At 38.0% G+C, this 22196-nt stretch overlaps 1 protein-coding gene across 4 annotated transcripts in view; it reads left to right on the top strand.

Moving 5' to 3' along the window:
• COL8A1 (collagen type VIII alpha 1 chain) overlaps positions 1-22196 on the top strand; it is a 154982-nt gene that overhangs the window by 22279 nt on the left and 110507 nt on the right. For 2 of the 4 annotated variants that reach the window (XM_032630264.1, XM_032630262.1), the window contains exon 2: positions 13363-13417. The exons of the other annotated variants lie outside the window; for them this stretch is intronic. The gene's annotated coding sequence lies outside the window, so the exon portion shown is untranslated. The remainder of the gene's footprint in view (positions 1-13362; positions 13418-22196) is intronic. 4 annotated transcript variants of the gene reach the window in all.

Below are 22196 nucleotides of genomic sequence, written 5' to 3'. Positions count from 1 at the left end.
CTTTGAGCTCATGATGGTGGCAGTATGGGCTATTTATAGGCTCATCTGTAATTCTGGTCTTCTGAGGTTTTTTTGGTTTTGGAGTGTAAGAGGGTTGTTTTTGTTTTGCTATTGTTGTTATTTGTTTGTTTGCACTAAATGGCACTACATCAATGTCCCCACCAGTTCCCCAGTGGAGGTTTCTGCGATTGCATAATCCCTTTCCAGTTCAAGGCCACATCCCTCCCTCCACCATGGCAATGTATATCACATACAGGCAGTTGTGGTATCATCAGAAAAAAGATGGCCATCCTGGGTGCCTCATCTAAGGTCTTAGCTCATCCCATGGGCTTCTGGAGCTTTATGCTGCTATGCCCTGTACACTCCCATTGAGGCTGCTGGCATCCCAAATGCATTTTGATCCCTTCATTTTGATGCAGTAATATACCTTCTTTTTTTATTGAAGTATAGTTAACTTACAATGTTGTGTTAGTTTCTGGTGTATGGCAAAGTGATTCATTTATATATTCAATGTAAATATTCTTTTTCAGAAGTAATATACTTTCTTAAGCCATGCCCACTCTCCCTACAATGTTTAATGTCAGCACATCAGAATCCTGTCTTATGTGAATCCCATTTTCCTATTTTAAAAAGCCCTAGCCTTCTTATCTCTGTGCCTTAATTATCAAGAAAACTTTCCATCCAGTCTCCCTCAATAAATGGCTCTAAGAAGCCCAATGTTAGAATAAGAAAAACTGCAAGCTCTAGTGAAGGCATTTTAGTTCATAAAGACAAAGGAAAAGGGGCCATAAGAGTTTTTAAATACTGTCTCTCAAGTTCAATTACCCTAGTTTTGTTTGTTTAGGACTTCAATCTCAACCTTACTTACTCATTCACTCAACATATAACTTTTGGGGACCTACTATGTGCCGAGTCCTATGCCAGACACCATCAAGGACTGTTTCACCTGCACTTATGATTAGCAGCTGAAAGGCCTAGAAACCAATAAAAAGCCACTTGGAGCATAAATGCACAGGGAATGTGAGAACTCCTTTTTTCTTTTTCTTCAAAGGGGAGGCCACTTTTTGTGCCTTTTTCGTGCTAGTCATGTGTTCTGAGCCTTCCTAGGGGCCAGTGTCCTCTCACAACACACCCATCCTCACTCAGCAAAAGGCTTTCACTCAACAGCTGTCAAGGATTCAAGCCCCATCCCACTTTCTAGGTGCCAAAAATGTAACAAGTCAGTACCTTAATAGACACACTTCAGACATTCAACACACATACATAAAAATGTACAAAACAGTAAACTATCTTTTCTATGGTATTCTTTCAACTAAAATTGTTATGAAATCTTCTTAATTTTGTTGCCAACAAGATAAAATGAATAGTGAGTGTCCTAGGGATGACCCCAAGACAGTGAGAAATCTTAGGGCCCTGGAACAGAGTCAGGCACTTTGCTTTCCAATAAATGCTGGTTGGATGAATACTATCTGAATCACTGGGAAAAAATAAGTTATTCCAAGCTGAGTTTCAGAATTAAAATATATTTAAGGTAACTTTTCATTTATCTAGCATTCCAATTTCTGAAAACTTCAACCCTACAGAATGCAACTGAGGACAAAAAAGTAAGTCAAAAGTGCTCAGAGGTGAAAAGATGGTGGTCATTAAAGTTCATATTCATAAGCAATTACAAGAAGTCCTCGCATCGAGCCTATTTACTTCTATTTTGCAAATAATTCTAACAAACTTAGTTCTCTGAGTGCTGAGAACATAGCAAACTTGAAGTACCAAATTTGAAAAGGGAAAGGGGATGCAATAAGTAAGTGCACTAACAGCAGGAAGAAATAGAATCGTAGAAGCCTAGCAATATAGGAGGAGGAAAAGAAGCTATACAATGATAAGAATTTCTAAGGCGTATAGCATTCATTGAGGAGATAAATTGTTGTATAGCCTTAGGAAGTTCCTGGGGGAACCACTGAATCACAGCTGAATATAAATATTGACATATTGAGTAGTATCATTTAAGAATTAAGGAAATTCTATATTTCAAATATATAATATCAAAAATATCAAAATAATATCAAAACAAGAATATTTTGGTCCTGATGGGTCTAAAACATCAGCTATTAGGAAAATTTTAATTATCCAAAATGTCTCATTCCCTAAAGACTCAGGAAAGTTGATGTTATTCTACTACGTATGAGTGTGTATGCACGCACATATGCACACATGTATATAATTATATGAAGTAGAATTCCTATTATGATAGAATTCCTAACATGTAGTATAATGAGTTATTAACTTTTTGGTTGTCAGCTTCCTATAAAAGCATGATCAAAGTGGTTACCTGGAATCCAAAACCTTGGGTTCATGCTTTCTTTTTTTTTTTCATGTAATACAACTGAGATCAGGGAAATTACTTCACTGCTCAGTGACTCCATTTATCTATTTGTATAATGAGAAAAACAAAAGCTTAGCTCACAAGGGTCTGGTGGACTGCTCCCATTTCAAAACCTGGAAATGTTTAATGTAAATCCCAATAATACCCTGGTTTGTTTTTGTTGTTTTGTTGTTGTTGTTGTTGTTGTTTCTTGCGATACACGGGCCTCTCGTTCTTGTGGCCTCTCCCGTTGCAGAGCACAGGCTCCGGACGCGCAGGCTCAGAGGCCATGGCTCACGGGCCCAGCCGCTCCGTGGCATGTGGGATCTTCCCGGACGGGGGCACGAACCCGTGTCCCCTGCACCGGCAGGTGGACTCTCAACCACTGCGCCACCAGGGAAGCCCCTGGGGTTATTATTTTTTAAGCAAACACTGATCCAAAAAAAAGATGCAAAGGAAGTCAGTCTTTCTTTCCCCACAATCTTTCCAAAGAACACAACAAAGAAACAAAGAGCCAAACACTCTGACTCATGCCTTTTTCTAACCGTGTTGTGGTCAATTTGCTCCCGCATAAAAAAGTAGTCATGGGGCTTCCCTGGTGGCGCAGTGGTTGAGTGCCATAGCTCTTGTCTTTTAGGGCGTTCACTCACACTGTTCTGTCTTTTTGCCTAGAACACTCCTCCTTCTCATCACTTCCCAACTCCCTAAGCATTCCCAGAAGGCTTCCTTGAACCCCAGAACTGGATTAGGTGGCCCTGCTCTATGCTCAGACATTGCCCCAACATCCCTCTATGGCATCTAACACTCTCACCATAACTTTTTAATTAACTGACTCTCTCTCCTGCTGACCCCATTATAAATCCCATGATGGTCTGAATTGAGTCTGTCTTACTAAGCAGTGTGTCCCCAGCACTGAGCCTAAAACCAAGCACAGATATTCAATATTTGTTGAATGAAAGAATGAGTGAAAGATACACAAATGATAATCAGAGAAGCACAGATATCAGAGACAAATCAGCAGATTCAAGAATCAACCAGGGTTCTAGAAAAAGTGAGCAGTCAAAAGTCTGGTCAAAGAAGTCAGAAATCAAGAAGTCTTTTAACAACCAACAGTGCAAGTGGGGAAGAAAAGGTCTAAGACAGGCCCTTACCAATAACAGCAAGCAAAATCTGATAGTCACAAAGCCCAACCAGTCCCTCTCATGCTCATCCTGGGCAAAGTTCCCCAGAGTATTAGAGTGTGGTACAGGAACTCTGTGCCTCATGAGTCTACATCCCCAGCTAGCCTTACTGACTCAGAATCTCATGGGCTGGGGCCATAAATCTTCACTTTCAGCCAGCATCCCAAGGGATACTTATGCACCTTAAGGTCCTAGGCTGGAAGTGGGCATAATCACAATAGCTGATTGAGTAGACAGAACAAGAGTGAGAAGCAAACACCCTTCCCTGGTGGTGTCTAGCTCAGCATCGTGAGCCCCCAGTTGCTCTCCGTGTGGTGTATGACTTGTGGATAAGGATACTTTTGCCCTGGTCCATCCATAATGAGCTAATGCACAGCTGGTCCATGGTTGACCCTTGAAGTTCCAACAAGGGTCATGTGCATTGGGTGGGGGTGGTCCTTTCACGGCACTTTAGTCATAACTCCCACTTAGCTTCTCACTGTGGCCTCCCTTCTCCTATTTGGGGCATGGCCCAGTATAATCCATCTCTGCATTCTGTCTGGACAGAATGAATATTTAACCAACATTCAATAAAACAATATTGCTTTGTCCATGACCTGGACAAAGGGCTAATAATAATAATAACTATGAAGAATTCATTGTAAGTTATCACTCCTCTGAGTAAAACAAAAATGTCCCCTTTAGCCCCACTAAGCCTGTGGTTTTAAAACCCTTTCCAATTCTGTGTTATTGTCAAAGAAAAATGATTAGATATGGATGACTGAAAAAAACATCTAGAAAGTTCTATCTGAGGAAAAGAAGTTCACCTCAAACTGAAATTTCCTGTTTTGATCTTATGCTCCAAGCAGTCTCAATTTTTCCTTTGGGTTTTACATATAGTTTTGTCATTTATGGTCATGCCTGTAATCTGTTATGCTCCCAATGAGTCCAGGATAAACACTGATTTTTGTTACTATTCTATTATTTATAGCTTAATATTACTCTTCACCTTTCTCTCAAGACTCTGTTCTAACACAGCCATTTGACGTCAGTACAAAGCACCTTAAGTCCCCAATAAACCAACATGTATGTGATGTGGGCAGGAAAAACAATGCATCTTGACTTTCCCAAAGTCATTTGAATCAAATGTTTTAAGTGTAATTGAAAACATATTTTTGTAAGCAAGTAGAGCCAATAAACTAGAAAAGCTCTATGGAAACACCAGGCTCCACTTCTCTGGTTTTTAATAAACTGCAGTAGATGACCTTAGGAACAGTGAGGCAATTGTGTCCCTACATTGAAGCACACAGGAGGACAAATGCTCATCCACAAGCATGGTTCATCTCTCACAAGTGCTCTAGGTAGAAAGTCTAGCAGGGAAAGAAGAGGAAATATGTCAGGGCCCCAAGGCTTTGTATAACCTCCCTCCTGTCAGTGTGCGGACCTGATATGCCTTTATACAGGTGGTAAGATTAAGGGGGAGAACCTCATTGCCTTTGGGCCCCTATGACCCCAAGATCTAAAACCATGATTATCTTCCTATAATTATTTTTTTAAATAAAACCACAAAGGAAATAGCCTCGTGGGCCAGGTCCCTTTCTCAGTTGCAGTGACGCAACTCCCACTAAATCTGTGTGATACCATCATCTTTCTTCCTAATGTCAAACATTCTGCTTGGTCTTTCCAGCCCCTGAAACTGGAATCCTATACTGGTGCAGTGGGGCTGGCACTGGGAAGGATTCTGAGTGATGAGATTGAATCCTTGGCACACACTGAATCATTCTGGCACGTTGGCTTTTCCTATAATTTCTCTAGCTATGAATTAGAGCAGACTTATTTACTCAATTTATAAAATGGCATGATTCATTAAAGTAAATCACTTGATGTAAAAGAACTAATTATAGAGCTTTTAGTAAAAATAAGTAAAAGCTTTTTACCCTAACGCTGGGGGCAGAACCAATTTCTGAACTATAGGTTTTTGCTGTGTGTATGTGTTAAAGTTCCAGGGGACATGATTTGACCCAAATTTGTTTAATAGCTAAGCATGATGTAACAGGCTTTTACTTTATGAAGAACAGAATAGCTATGTAAAAAAATATCCTTTTCACTGTCTATGTCTATGTCAATTTCTTTCCTTTTTTCTCTTTTTTTTTTTTTGCGGTACGTGGACCTCTCACTATTGTGGCCTCTCCCGTTGCGGAGCACAGGCTCCGGACACACAGGCTCAGCGGCCATGGCCCACAGGCCCAGCCGCTCCGCGGCATGTGGGATCTTCCCGGACCGGGGCACGAACCCGTGTCCCCTGCATCGGCAGGCGGACTCTCAACCACTGCGCCACCAGGGAAGCCCGTCTATGTTAATTTTTAAAAATGGATCTCTTATGCAGTGCTGACAAGGGAATGGAGATAGGGAAATGATCATACACTATTGGTAAGAGTCTAAATTGCTACAACTTTTCAAAGTTGAACTAGTAACTCCACCCCAAGAATCTATCCTACAGATATACTCACATGTTTGTTTTAAGATATAAGAATGATGATATTCATCAAAGGACAAAAATCAACAGAGTGACAAGGCAACCTTTGGAATGGGAGAGAGTATTTGCAAATCATATGGTTGATAAGGGGTTAATATCCAGAGAACTCCTACAACTCAACAACAAAAAGTAAACAACCCAATTTTAAAATGGGCATAGGATTGAATAGACATTTCTCCAAAGAAGATGCCCAAATAGGCAACAAATACATGACACAGATGCTCAATGCCACGAATCATTAAGAAAATGCAAATCAAAACCACAGTGAGGGGCTTCCCTGGTGGCGCAGTGGTTGAGAATCCGCCTGCCGATTCAGGGGACACGGGTTCGTGCCCCGGTCCGGGAAGATCCCACATGCCGTGGAGCGGCTGGGCCCGTGAGCCATGGCCGCTGAGCCTGCGCGTCCGGAGCCTGTGCTCCGCAATGCAAGAGGCCACAACAGTGAGAGGCCCGCGTACCGCAAAAAAACCACAGTGAGATACCATCTCACACTCATTAACATGGCTATTAAAAAAAAAACAGAAAATAAGGAATATTGGTGAGGATGTGGAGAAATTGGAACCCTTGTGAACTGTTGGTGAGAATGAAAAATGGTGTCGCTACTATGGAAAACAGTATGGCAGTTCCTCAAAAAATTAAAAATAGAATTACCATATGACCCAGAAAATTCCACCTCTGAGTATATACCCAAAATAATTGAAAGCACAGTCTCAAATATAAATGTTTACATTCATGTTTGCTACATAGTAGCACTTTATTCACAATAGCCAAAAGGTGAAAACAAACCAAGTGTCCACTGATGGAAGGATGAATGGATAAATAAAATGTGGTATACATATATAATGGAATATTATTCATTCTTAAAAAGGAAGGAAATTCTGACACATGCTACAACATAGATGAAACTTGAGGACATTATGCTAAGTGAAACAAGTCAGTCACAAAAAGACAAATATTGTATGATTCCATTTATGTACCTAAATAGATACCTAAGTAGTCAAATTCATAGAGACAGAAAATAGAATGGTGGTTGCCAGGGGCTGAGGGGAGGACAGAATGGTGAGTTATTATTTAATGGGTATAGAATGAGAGTTTTGCAAGATGAAAAGAGTTCTGGAGATTGTCACAACAATATGAATGTACTTAACACTACTGACCTGTACAGTTAAAAGTGGTTAAGATGGTAAATTTTATGTTATGTGTATTTTATCACAATTTTTTTAAAAAAGGATAATGGTGTTACAGTAATCATGAAAAACAGAAAACATGCAAATCCTTCAAATGGAAAACAGTTATTGAATAGAATTCCATGCAACCACTGAAAAATGTTGTATATATAAAGTTATTAACTTGGAAGGATGTCCAGGATCTATGTTTTGAGTCAAAAAGCAATTTTCAGAGCAACATGCTTATATTGACTGTATTAGTTTGCTAGAGTTGCCATAACAAAGCACTACAAACTCGATGACCTAGAACTGTAGAAATGTATTGTCTCACAGTTCTGGAGGCCAGAAGGCTAAGACCAAGATGTCAGAAAAGTTAGTTCCTTCAGAGGACTGTGAGGAAGAATATGTTTCATGCCTCTCTACTAGTTTCTGATCGTTTACTGGCAATTTTTAGTGTTCCTTGTCTTTTAGACAATGTGTTACCTGAATCTCTCCCTTCATCTTCACATAGTATTCTCCCTGTGTGCAGGTTTATCTCTATGTCCAAATTTCCCTTTTTCATAAGGACACCAGTCATATTGGATTAGGGGCCCACCCTACTCCTGTATGACCTCACCTTAACTAATTACATCTTCAGCAAACTTATTTCTAAATACGGTCACATTCTAAGGTATTGGGGGTTAGGAGTTCAATATATGAATTTTGGGGGGACACAATTCAACCCATAATAAGGACCTTGTTTTTTTCTTACTAGAAAAGCTATACACGTGTACATATGCATATGTGTATATAAGTGGGTAGATGCATATATGAATATATAAAGGCCTGAACGGTACACATCAAACTGCTAACTGGGGTTACCCTCTAGAAAATGGTGGGGAGTTAGGAGGGTGGGTGGGCAGTATTTATACTTTTAATCTCCACACTTTTGAATTGATTGAAAAATGTTCAACGGGCGTGTGTAACTATTGCAAATTTAAGCAAGCAACTTATAAGTTTTTAAGGCACCTTATAGGTGTTCATCAAGGTATATAGTTAGGTTCCCTTGAAGAGAAGTGGGAACTACAACAATTAGGTGATCCAAACTTGTTGGAATACTTTTCAGCTATCAAAGTGCGAAACAGTAATATTTCATATGTTCCCCCCAAAAAGGGCTTATGAGTCAGCGGCAGAGTGGAAATAGCACTGTGCTTGGAGTCCAGAGAGCCAGGAGGAGCTCCATTTCCGGCACCAGCTGGCTATGTGACCTTAGGTTCTTAACTGCTTTGGCATTTGCACTTTCATCTTTAAATGTTTCTGTAAATTCCAGATATGCAGTCCCTTGGTCTATGTTTATTCCTATCTGGCTTATACATGCATGTTTTATGTCACAACAAAATTTGACCGAGCCTAAAAATAGCCAACCATCACTTCTCCTAGACAAAGATCTGCACACAGAGGCCATTGATTTGAACTGTGTGCTTGAAGGACAGCATGTAGATGATCTGTTATATAATCAGGTGGCCTGATTCTTCCACTCTGCCTCTGCAAAATGTCTATGCCACCCTTTGCTATTACTGTGGGAAGGACAGCTTCCACTGCAGACCCATATAACAGAGTTGAACCCCACAAACCTACGTCAGTCTTTCAGAACTTTCCTTCATTCCTCCGTTCAATCAGGAAATAATTATTAAGTACCCACTGTGAGTCAGGACAATAGCAGGCCCTGGGGATTCATTGATCAGCAGAATAAACAAGGTCCCTATTCAGCTGAATGAGGTCAAGAAAACACATAATTACAAGACAATGTGGAATGTGTTTCGGTAAAGGAATTGCAGTGTGCTCAAGGGATTCCAGTTCTCTGAGTTAGGGGCCCCTAACTCAGACAAAGTTTTCGAAAGACTTCTTTCCACAGAATTGCATCAACTCAGCTTTGAAATCATGAGTTAGGTAATTTTGCCCACTACTGGCTTTCCAAGAATTCTGTCTTTCATTTGGGTCTGTGGTTGCTGGGGAGAGGCAAGGCCCAGGAAGGGAATAACCAAGCCCCTGTTGTTTAGCTGCCCAATGAAGAGAAACAATGGCATCTCTGACTGGGAGGCATTCTTCCAGCTTCCCGGATGGTGCCATGTTTTCACTCAACGTAGGAGAATCCACTCTGCCAAGTTCAGGTGTAAAAGGGGTCAGATATTTGATCACAAGGCCTGAGCGTAATGAGAAATACTTATTCCTTCCTCATCAGAGTCAACATCCATCACAGCCCACTCCTCAGTTTTACGAACCAGTACATCAAACACAAAGTTTCTCTTTGAAAGTCTATATGACATTCTGAAAGTCTTTGGAGGGCACGTTTGCTAGTTTCCTCAGGCACAGCACATGACAAGGTGATATGGCTCTGGTGTCTCTAAGTCCCCTCAGAGTTCTTATTTCCTGTCCCCATAAGGCTTCTCTACGTTGACCTGCAGAGCTCAAGCAAATATACAGTTGTGTTTTGTAACATTTTTTAAAAGGAATTCTGATCAAAGTGGTAGTGGTAATATTTTGTTTTGTCTTGTCACTGCAATAAGCTCTACAAATTTACTAAATCCCAATGTAAGCTGATGTCTGACTCTTTGACATCTTATTTTCCAGAAATGCCCACTGTCATTTTTTTTCCATGGCAAATCTACACTAGAGGAAACAAGCTTGATAAAAAAGGGATGGAGATGATGAGGGTTTTTTTCCCACAGACAAGGATATACCTGTATCCCTTATTGAAGCCAGGTTTCTTTGGAATTTTTTAAAATACAGACAATTTTTTTAAATTTCCTCATGCATCTAAGAAAAAACAATTGGTTAAGTTTTTTCCTAATCCTGCTTCAATTCTATAAATTCCTGTACCACAATTTTCTGCATACAATGGACGTTTCATCACAGTTCCTTGATTTGGAGGCTCCAAAATCAATAGGCCTACCTCTAATTACCAAATATTCACTGCATATAGCAGCAACCTCAGACTTCAGTCTATCCATGGGATCTATGTAGAATTCTATCACACTGAATGAATAAGTACATCCTCCCACCATGGAAAGGATGTGGTTATGTAGAATCCAATGTGCCACTATACTATTGCCTGTTTTTTATTTATTATTTGTTTTACCCCACTTGAATGTAAGCTCCAAAGAGCAGGGTCTTTATTTTGTTCCCTACCTGGTGTCTCCCCAAGGCCTGGAGCAGTGCCAGGTACAACATAGGCCCTCAACTACTATTATTGAATGAATGACTAAAAAAAAGGTTATTTTTCTCCAATGGCAGCTCTCAGACTGGCTCTTCTGAATCATCTTTATCCTTTGATGACATCTTGGCTAGATTCTGTAACTTTCTAGTCACTTTCAGCAATGAAAGGCTCAATCCAGTTTAAAACCTCAACCTCAAATCCAGTGCAAATCTTTCTTTCTCTGTCTCTGCTCTTCCACTCTTCTTCCCAGCTATGGATGCTGGTATGACCCAGCTCTCGTTTTAACACCCTTTTCTCACTCCCCTTTATGGAGGCCTAGCTTTTGAAGTGTTTGGGGTAGGAGGAGGGAGAAGAAATGGACCAGCTTTTTTTAACTTAACCTCCTATAGTTGAAGTACTTTTTCTATTGATTAAAGCATCTTTGCTGGGTAACAGGTACCTTCTATGAAGTCCACCTGAATCCCAAGAAACTAACACATCCTCACCACCAAAAATGGAAATGGGAGCCATTCCATGTCCTTTCGTCCTCCTTGGTATTCCCATCTCTCAGATTAGAAATCCAGGGTGCCAGGCTTCCCTTCTTGCAGGAATTCTCAACTTATTATAAGAGAGGTTCGTGAAGCCCCCCCACCTTTCTGGCCCCAGCCTCTCACTTGGCTTTGAGGAGTGGAAAGCACCCACCATCTCCCTCCCTCCCCCAGGAAGAGCTTCTCACCATGAACACACTCTCCCTCACAGGCTGATGTTCTCAGTTCCCAACCCTTCCCATCTTCTTATACTTTCTCAGATAGAGTGGGGTGGGTGTGGGGGGAGGAATAAGGAATGTTAAGTATGGTTGCCTTGGGGCTGGCACTTTGGGGGTCTCTCTCAGTAAAGCCACATTGAGGTGTGAGGAGAAACTGGTGAGTCTTTTTAGATTTACCACCTTTTTGTTTCCCACTGGGACCCTACACATCGACTTCAATGCAACAGGAAAAGTCCTATCAACATCCTGTTATTTCTGCTACAAAAATGACTGTCTATCTTTTAAATTTACACCTTTCTCCAGGCCTGGTGTATGCCTTGTTCTGTAGCAGTTATGGAGACATTCAATAGATATTTATAAAATTCTTAATACAGGATGAGGTACTTGAGATGTTGACCAGAAATTCTAAACTTCAACCCGAAAGCTGCTGAAAAAACCTTATGGGAATCAACGTTACAAATCCTGTTGAAACCACAGAGACTTAATACCCATGCAGGAATTTCTAAACCCCACTCCAAACGTTTACAGGATTCAGGGCTGGGGTTCCCCAAATGCTCCAATCATCAGAAAATCTCCCATATGAAGAAAGAACAGGGACAATATTTTTTTAATTAAGTACATGCTTAGGGAGAAATTAAAAACAGAAACATTTGATAATGAGGCAGTCTTTTATCTCTGTTTGCTGCAAACATCTTGGGCTTCAAAATGTCTCACTGGCTACTGAAACCTAATGTCACCAGAGTCCCAAAACAGATATATTTTGCCACAAATCGCAGATGCTTAGGAATCCTCCTCCTTGAGATTCGATTCATATTGCGTGCCTTGACACTGAGTTTTCTCTCTGCCACAACTCAGAAAAAGTTGGTGGTCTATATGGTTTTGCTTTCACATTCACAGTTTCACCAGCTTTCTTGGATCCTCAATTATCACATTAATTGCATCCCTCTGTAATATATGCATTCAGGGAACAAAAGTTCAGATCAGTGTGGAAAGTTATTGGGAAGGGTAGATTAATCTAATTTTGTTGGTTTCAACTTTCCATTGAAACTTGTTTCCCGTCCTTATATAAACCAGTTTCCCTCTCTGTACTTTCCTTGCTCTCTCAGTAATAAGGGACATCTACTTTTCTCAAACAAATACTATGGCAATTTAATTGAAGAATAGATGTAAAACAAAACTTGCAGTTTATGGAAGAAATCTCCTTTCTTCCAGCAAAAGTTCTGTAATTAACCATACATCCTTTGGGAGATCTTAACCTCTAATCTTCATTTTCCTCATCTGTCAGTTTAAGGCCAGGCTCATGTATTGTCCATTTATTGTCTATTCTGTACCAGGTTCTATGGAGAGCATTTATCATGTTACTATTTTATTTTGTATTCAAAATAACTCTATATAAAAGGAATTATAATCTGCATTTTGTAGATGAAGAAACAAATTTAGAAGGTTAAGTAATCTGCATAACATGTGGCTTGGTCAGTCAAAGATAGAACCTGAATCCAAACCCTCATTTCTTTAGTTCTAAAGCCCTAATTCTAATTGCTGTAACATGCTATCACCTAAATGAGCTCTGAGAGCCCTAAACTATTCCTTCAGGTTCTATGTTCTGAGCCATGGAACTATTTCATGTCATTGCGAGAGGCATTATTGGTAAATTATTATTCCTGGCTTTATATAGAATAAAAAATAGTGTACCTCAATATTTTGTAACTATTTTTGTATTGTGAATGGTGGAGAAAAAAGAACTATCAGGTAGCTTCATCTTCTTTTTCTTCCAAAAATATTCTACCTAACCAAACGTTTTTTCCTTTTCTTAAAGACTCCCTCAAATAGAGATGATACAGCCTTCCTTAGAAGACCACCTATTGCTTAATATTGGGAAAAAGAGTTTTTCTCTGTCTGGTGTGGCTCCCTTCAATTCTAATTTATTGTCCGTACATCAGAGTGAATTTGATCATTGTTTCTTATCCCTTTCTTCTGGTGGGAAATAATAGGACAGGATGTGCTTAAGGGGAGATATAAAAATATTGTATTGAGACACCACAAGGAATTTTAATTCCTTCCTGCAGTCAGTGTTTTAAGGGGTGTCTGTACAGAGTAAAAATAAATGGACAGATGAAGAGTGCAAGTCCTATGTAAAAGGAAAGTATTCATCTTCTACTCTTCTTTTAAATAACAAAATTTCAATATCATCCGTGCCTAGGTTTTCTGGACTTGGAGAAATAACACTTAAGGAAGAGGGTGGAGAGGAAGGAAAGGTAGGTCCAACTGATAGTTAACTGATTTCATCAAGAATTATCTAATGTGCTTAATAAGAATTATCTTCTCCATATGTGCTGGCCTAGAAAATGAAAAATGTCTTGTCCATCAGTCTTTGAAGAATTGAATCATCATTTTCCTATCAGCTAAACACTCAGTGTAAGAAAGAAACATTTGAGAATTTAATACAGCAAATTTAAAAAAAGATAGAAATGAATGAGAATTTGTAGACCTTTTTTTCACTTTGGCAAAGCTATTATAGATAGTATTTTTTCGAGCATCTGGCTAAAACAAAACAAAGGTTTCCTGTCAGCATGGAAAAAGCAATTCCTGTCTAAAATTGTGTTATCTGTTTTTTAGTCCACTTAATTAAGAAAGCTGCTAAATGTCATGCTACATGTCATCAAATGCCCTTTATAAAACTGATTTCAATTTTTCATGGGTTCATCCAGTTTTTGTGTTCTCACTATTTAATCCTTTAGGGTTTTTTTTAATGAGAGTCTTCATTTCTAAAAGTCAAAGATACACTATTCTTGCTATAATTACTTTTTGCACATCACAGTTAAAAATATACCAGAATATAAAAATCCATTGAAGATCAAGTCATCTACTAAAATATGGTCTCACACATATAATTGACACTTACTTTTAAAGAGGAAAACTGAGATATGGAAACTGCTTGAGTTGAATTGATCTATATTAAGTCTGACCCTCTAATTTTTCACATAGAAAACCTGAGTCTCGAACTTGAATGAAATGTAAATCGCAAAGTTAGTAGTGGAAAGCTGACATGAGCCTGCTTCACTACTACACTGTTCAAAAAATATTTAACTAGTTATTCTGTGCCAGGTGTAGTGTTAGGTTTTGATGATTCAAAAGTGAAAAAGACAGGGTGCTCAGTCTGAAGAATCTTATAATCCAATGGGAGAGTAAAGTAAATAAATTGATAAGTAAATTTTTTGTGTAAAAAGTAACTTACACACTTAGTAGCTTAACAAATTTACATTTTTTATCTCACAACTTCAGTGGGTCAGAAATTGAGCATTTTAGCTGGATCCTCTGCTTCAGGGTCTCTTACAAAGTTTCAATCAAGACATCAGTCAGAGCTGAGGTCTTATCTGAAAGCTCAACTGGAGAAGGATATATTTTCAAGCCCATGTGGTTGTTGGCAGGATTTAGTTCCTTGTGGTCTGTCAGACTGAGGTCCTCAGTGTCTTGCTGGCTTTTGTCTGAAGGCCATCCTCAATACCTTGCCACATGGACCTCCCCAACATGGTTGCTTCTTTTATCAAAGTGTGTAAATCAAAAAGGCAACAGTGAGAATCTGCTAACAGGATGGAGGCAGGGATAATTGGGGGCCATCTTAAAGTTTATCCACCACAGAATTTTATAGTAAAACATGACAAATGTTGTGAAAGAGAAAGGCACAGGTGTAGTGGGAGCACAGGAGATAGGATCTAAACCAGACTAAGGAGGCTGGGCTATCATTTGAGTTGAATTTTAAAGGGTGAGGAGTCATCAGATCAATGAAGAAGGAAAGATGGTCATTCCAGGCAGAAGTAGGGCCTATAAATACGTAGAGGCATTAAAAAGTACATTTTTCATGTCTTTGTAGGTAAGTTGGAATGGCACAATATTAAATAATTAGGAAGGATGCTTTTTGCTTAGGATCAGCAAATTTTAGAGTTGAAGACTCCAGATGGAACAACTAAGGCTCAGAGATATTAAGCCTAGCACATGGTAGATATTTAATAAATGTTGAACAAATTAATGAAATGTCTTTGTAGCACTAGAAATGAGCTTCCACTCTCATACCCCAAACAGTAACCACATAAGTCAGCCTCCATATCTTTAAGAAAAATAGGAAAGATAAAATTAGAAGTGCTGGGAGATAGATAGAAGAAAAGTATGTTTTATAGTAAAAAGAATTCTAGAGACAGCCAGAACCTACTGGAAAAGAAACAGAAAGTTAGATTTCAATTCTAATTTCTATTCATAGAAGTGAAAATAAAAGGGGAATTGCTATGGTGTGATACCAGCCAGCTCTTTGGGGAAACAAACAAACAAAAAAGCTTTACAGACATATAGGTAATAATGAAATTTTTGCAACTAATTCTTTCACTTCATTCCAAAGGACAAAAAAGTTTTCCAGAGTCTTTTTCTTGAACTTACCAAACTGCTATACAATTTCTGACTCAAACACAATACACCACCTCTAGGATCCAAAAAAGAGATGGCTTATATTTCACATATTTATATCAGGCTTAGCAATTTTTTCCTCGGTCTGAAATATACACATGTTTTATATTTCAGCTGAAGAGCTTATTTTCCAAATGAGATTAAAAAAAGAGCCAAGGTACTATCACTCTGACATTAGCAGTAGTTACCTAAAATATATATATATATTTTTAAGTCATAACCATTTTAGGAAGTTTTTGAACCAAAGAGGAATTTGAGTAATAATCGTCATATATCTTGTTGCATGTCAGGTATGATTGCCTGAAATGTGGTGAATGGAACTACACATTTATGATTCTTTCATTCATATAAAGTTAGCCTAATGTTAGTCAAATTTAGTCATCCTGTTGTCCCATGCTTATGCGTAAACCCACTTGGAACCAGCTTTTGGAGAGAAAGCAGGGGACTGTTAAATCTATCAGTGAAGAAGATACCCTCTTTTCAATGCCTCTGGAGATGCTGGATTGTTTGCCTTCTTTACTTCTCAGTGTGGCACACCCAGTCTCTCCTGTTGTGTGTGTGTGTGTGTGTGTGTGTGTCTGTCTGTCTCTGTGTGTCTGTGTCTGTGTGTCTGAGTCTGTGTGACTGGTGGGGAGGGAGTGTTTAAAACGTGTAGTTCCTTTTTATCAATTCTCTACAAATCTGCAACCAAAATCCTTGAGGAAAAACATTTTAAAGAATATGGAGCATGTATTAATATATTTAAAATAGATAACCAACAAGGACCTACTGCATAGCACAGGGAACTCTGCTCAATATTGTATAATAACCTAAATGGGAAAAGAATAGATACATGTATATGTATAACTGAATCACTTTGCTGAACACCTGAAACTGACAGAACATTGTTAATCAACTATACTCCAATATAAAATAAAAAACTAAAAAAAAGAAAAACGAAAAAATAAAAAAGAATATGGAGCATGAATCAGGGGGAAGGAAGATGATTTAAAAGGAATAGGAGTAAAATTATTTTTTAAATATGAAAAAGTAAAGGCAATAATTAAGATGTATGTGATATCAAAACCTTCTTTGAGAGTATTATAGAAAAGACAATTCTTCAGATGCTTTACAGCTCAGAAACATTTTTTAATTTCTTTGATGAGAGGATGTTTTAAAGTAGAAAGGTTAAAACTCTTGACTATGTACACCAAGCTTTAAGAGGAGTAAGTACTCAATTATCTAGACCATCTCTCCCAAATCTGCTACAAAAGTAAAAAGCAGGACTTTGGGAACTTTGGCTATTCATTTGATTTTCTTCTCTATAGAACATCCTAATTGAATTATATGGAGTTAGCCACTTTAGAGCCTGAGATCTTTTAAAGAGAAAAGACACAAGTAATCTGGAACTATTGATACCTGAAGGGCTCCACAGAGGCAGTCAGAAAATTAATCCATAGGGAGTCTCCACAGCTCAGAGCAGGAAAAATTAATTAAACTTCCACATTTCCAGAAGAGCTATTGAAAAGAGAGGTAGAAAACCTATTCTCTATTTCAATATCTAAATTTCTTTTTTTCTAATTGAAGCATAGTTGATTTACAATGTTATGCTCATTGCAGATGTACAGCAAAGTGACTAAGTTATACATATATATACATATTCTTTTTCGTATTCTTTTCCATTATGGCTTATTACAGCATATTGAATGTAGTTCCCTGTGCTATACAGTAGGACCTTGTTGTTCATCTATTTTATATATAGTAGTTTGTATCTGCTAACCCCAAACTCTTAATTTATCCCTCCCCTACCCCTTTTCCCCTTTGGTAACCATAAATTTTTTTTTCTATGTCTGTGAGTCTGTTTCTGTTTCGTAAATAAGTTCATTTGTGTCATAGTTTAGATTACACACATAAGTATTATCATATGGTATTTGCCTTTCTCTTTCTAACTTACTTCACTTCATATGATAATCTCTAGGTCCATCCATGTTACTGCAAATGGCATTATTTCATTCTTTCTTATGGCTGAATAGTATTCCATTGTATATACGTCCCACATCTTCTTTATCCATTCATCTGTCAATGGACATTTAGGTTGCTTCCACATCTTGGCTATTGTAAATAGTGCTACGATGAACATAGGGGTGCATGCATCTTTTCAAATTGGAGTTTTCTCTTGGTATATGCCCAGGAGTGGGATTGCTGGATCATATGGCAAGTGTATTTTTAGTTTTTTAAGGAACCTCCATACTGTTCTTCATAGTGGCTATACCAGTTTACATTCCCACAAACAGTGTAGGAGGGTTCCCTTTTCTCCACACCCACTCCAGCATATGTTATTTGTAGACTTTTTAATGATGGCCATTCTGACCAGTGTGAGGTGGTACCTCATTATAGTTTTGATTTTCATTTTTCTAATAATTAGCTTCAATATCTAAATTTCTTATATGTAGGTGACATTGCTTCTTCTTTTATATAAAAAATAACTATTACTTTGATTTATAGGGAAGATTTTTGTACTTCCATTAGATGTATATTGGAACTACTCTTTCCTGTCTTCCATGTTTTCTTAACTTCTCTGATATTTTCCATCTCCTTATCTCTCTGGTCTTCATTCTGAGTGCTTTCCTTATGCCTTCAATTTATCTAGGTTTTTGTTTAACCCATCTCTTGGGTTAGACTCTAGTTGTGTTTCTGCACTACTTGGGTTATTCAAACTCAGGTCCCACAAGAAGCCTAGATTTGGACTTCCAATTTCCACCATGGCCAGGGAAGATGATCTGTTTCCAAGCCATATCCCCATGCTATATCCCAAGCCTGCCTCTGGACTTCTACTTCCTTGTATGAATTAGACAGGCTATTCCCAAATATATTTCCCCATTGTACAAAGTCCTTTAGACATTAGCTTCTAAAGCATATATCCATGCTAATATCCTTGGCCCGCATGGCATCAACCACCACTCATTACAATGATTTAAGTTCCCTCTGTTTCCTGCTACTTAAAAGATTTCCCTTTCTGGTTTTTGAACTTAGCTTTGTAGCTAATAGTTTTTAATTTATATTATAGCTGGCATTACTACATAGTTCGAGTTAGAAGATATGCTTCCTACATCTGCTTAGTCAGCCAACCTTTCCAGAAATCAATTTTGATGCTGAAATAAATAAATCGGGGGATTTTTGTAGCTAGATATCTTATTAAGGTAGTGTTTTACAAGTAAGAAACAGATTCACTTCTTTGAATTAACAAACTTTCACTTCTGTTGATGCTTCCATTTCTGGTGGACTTTTTTTTCTTTTAACATTTAAGAAATGCTTTGTAGTGAAAAATGGTACAAGGTCATAAGTCCATCAAAATTACTACATGTGGTTATTGAATGGGCAACACATAGTTTAGTATCACATACTTTGGCACCAAAAGTTGAGGGAGAAGGGCTTGGTGGCCCTCCTTGATTAGAGAGTAAAATTCCTTGAATTTTCTAGTGAAAAAAAGGCTGAGTGAATTTTCAGATTCAGATATTAGAGACACCCTTGTTGCCTTCAAAATCTATTATGAGACTACCACCACCCATGAATTTGCCTAAATCATTTTATATTTCTTTATAACAGCTTTAAAAACAATTTTTTGCCTTTGGTACAAATAACTTGAGTTTATTATTCATTAAATTAAACAGTTTCTCTATTATTTGTCCTTAACATTTACATGAAAGTAAATTTTATACAACACCACTTGAGGAGAAAAAAATTTTTTTGTTTTTCATTATAATTTTATTTTCCTGCCTTTGTTTCACTCCTATTCTGATTCTGAGACAACTGTTGATTTTCAGGTATTTCTTTTAAAATCTATCTTACGTTCAATTTTAAAGAAGTAGCATAGGTGTTGAGATTCCCAGTCAGATTGCTTGAGTTTGAATCCAGTCTCCACCACTTACTACTAAGTGTGCAGCTGTGGGTAAGATTTTTAACCTCTGTGTACCTCACCTTCCACATCTGGACAATAGGGATGATGATGATGATGATGATGATAGTGCCTACCACATAGGGTGTTATAAAGACTAAATGAACTAACATAGAGAGAGCATTTAGAACAGCCCTCAATGTATATTAATTATTATTGTTATATTTCAAATTTCCATGTGGCTTTTTGCACAGGCATCTCTAAGAGAGTGTTTCTAACCATAACCTAGCCTAATGATTTCATAGTTTTATGGAAAACTAATAAATAAACTATTTATTGTGTCTCAAGGCACAATATCTTGAAGCATATTTAAAAAAATCTACCCTTAATGCTATCTCTTTTCATGATCACTTGCTTTTTTTCATGAATGGATGCCTTAAAGGTAATGAACCCACATAACCCTTCCTTTTTTCTATCAAAACCCTTTGTTGAGACTGTTGACAGGAAACCCCTTGGGAATGGAGGGAGTTGAGGCAAAAGAAGAACACTTCAGTTTAGTGGCCAGAGGGGGCCCTCACACTCCCCTGCTGGTGCTGTGAGCCAAGATAAACAGGCTTGGCAAGGGGTGCCTTACTCACTCCATCCTGTCAACTTGGAGGTGAAGGTTTTCAACTGTGGTATTGCTACTCCACCCAACTTCTGTTCCATTTTTAATATACCTTTGTGATAAAATGTACTGTATCCGTTAAAAAAGTCTTGAAGGTGTGGCTGACAAGAAGGAAAGCAATATCCTGCCAATGCCTCAGACGTGAAAGGCCCTCCAGCCCTAGCTCATGGACCACCCTCTCTTTTCTGGCTTGTACAGCACAGGCTCCACATTTTGTTCAGTAAAAGCAACAACATCCACATACCTCACCACCTGGGAAAATGCCATAAATTGTCCCTAGTCATGTGTGCCCTGGCAAACACCCAGGTAAATGACTGAGCTCACACTGGCCAGTCACAGAAAGAATATTAGTGTACCTTGCTTCCCTCAACAAATGTGTTGCTGAAATTGCATGAAAATCAAGTGTTTGCAAGTTAAATCACTTCTTGAATTCACCAGGAATTTGCTACTTAATAAATGCTCAGCGGGTTATTTACTGAATAATAAAAGTCCTTTGTAAAGTAATAATTACCCTTTAGTTTATCTGTTTTCACATTTCGAATTTTGGAATCTGGTTTTCCTTAAAGCAAGACACATCTGTAACATCAGTTTCTCTACCATAGGTGTCACTTAATCTTTGAAGGCTCAGGTTTTTTTTAGGGGAATGTTAGGACACCAGACTCAATGAACTCTACACTCTCTCCCAGCCCGAAATTCACTTTCCTACAAAGGCAGTCTAGGAATAATTAGAGAAATGTCTTTTTCTTTGGTTATTCTTTCTGATTTTATCATTCCACTCACAGTCTAAGGAAAGTGTGCTCCCAACATCATTTTCTGGAACAGTTCCATTTGATGCTTCATAATGGCATAGAGAGCTATAGCCATGGTCAACTGACATTTTGAAGTTCCTCAGAGATCTCTTTCCATTGCTACCTTTCCTGCTTTAGTTTTGGCCCAGAGAAAAATTATCAAAGATCAGAACTGCTTCCATCAGCTTCATAGGCTAAGACCTTCTTTCTGGATGTTCCCTGGAGCATAAGGCACTACATGCAATATTTCATTATTTGCTATAAGCATCAATGATACACAAAGGGAAAATCATGTTAACTCCACTTCATATCTTGTAAAAGAGTACTACAAGATACTTAGGTTACTCACTCAAGTCACCCAGTCAGTAACTAATGAAGCTAAACATGATTAATTTTGTGACAGAATTACTAGCCTATGCTGCTTGAAGTTGAAATAACTGACACCAGAAATATTTTAGTAAAAACTTTCCTTATCATCCCCACTGAACATCACACTTTTCATTTAGGGAATCTATGCATTTACCAACGTATCCTTGGAATAATCTCAAGAACAAAAGGCAACTGAAAGGTGATATTTGTGAGCTATTGGCAGTATGCCTCAGGTTATACAAGCCACATGTCTCCAAAAACAAGTATAACTAGCATTTGATTCCCCCTGTGGCTGAAGAAGTACTTTCATATTAAATGTAAACATTTGATGTCACAGAGATAAAAAAGAGTGTGCGATTCATGTCAGTATTATTTCACCTCATTTAACTGTGTAAATTTTTGTGATAATAGGAAATGGCTTGGCAAACTTCAAGAACTGATCATTGTATTTGGCATTATTACTGGTTGTAGAAATAGCATTGTAAACTATCAGCTAACATTTAAAAGATTATTAAAAGATATTATGAAACACTTTATGCCAGTAAATATGACTATTTATATGAAATTGTTACCAGACTGACATCAAAAAAATAGAAAACCTGAATTGTCTGATATTATGAAAGAAATTAAAACTATTTTTATAAACCTTCCCACAAAGAAAACTCTACTTTCCAGATAGTTTTGCCAGTGAATTATCTCAGAATTTAAAGAATAAATAACATTAATCTAAAACAAATACTTCCAGACAGTAGAAGAAAGGGACAAGAGAAACTTTTCTATTATTTAATAGCCCAGCAGAACCTTACAAGGACATTACAAGAAAGAAAAATAGCAGACACATAGATGCAAAAATCATAAACAACCTTAGCATGACCAAATGG

This window comes from Phocoena sinus, chromosome 4 (genome assembly GCF_008692025.1).
Source record: "Phocoena sinus isolate mPhoSin1 chromosome 4, mPhoSin1.pri, whole genome shotgun sequence".
Taxonomy (NCBI): domain Eukaryota; kingdom Metazoa; phylum Chordata; class Mammalia; order Artiodactyla; family Phocoenidae; genus Phocoena; species Phocoena sinus.
The sequence above is the reverse complement of the archived record's forward strand: the minus strand, read 5'-3'. Positions and strand labels throughout refer to the sequence as shown.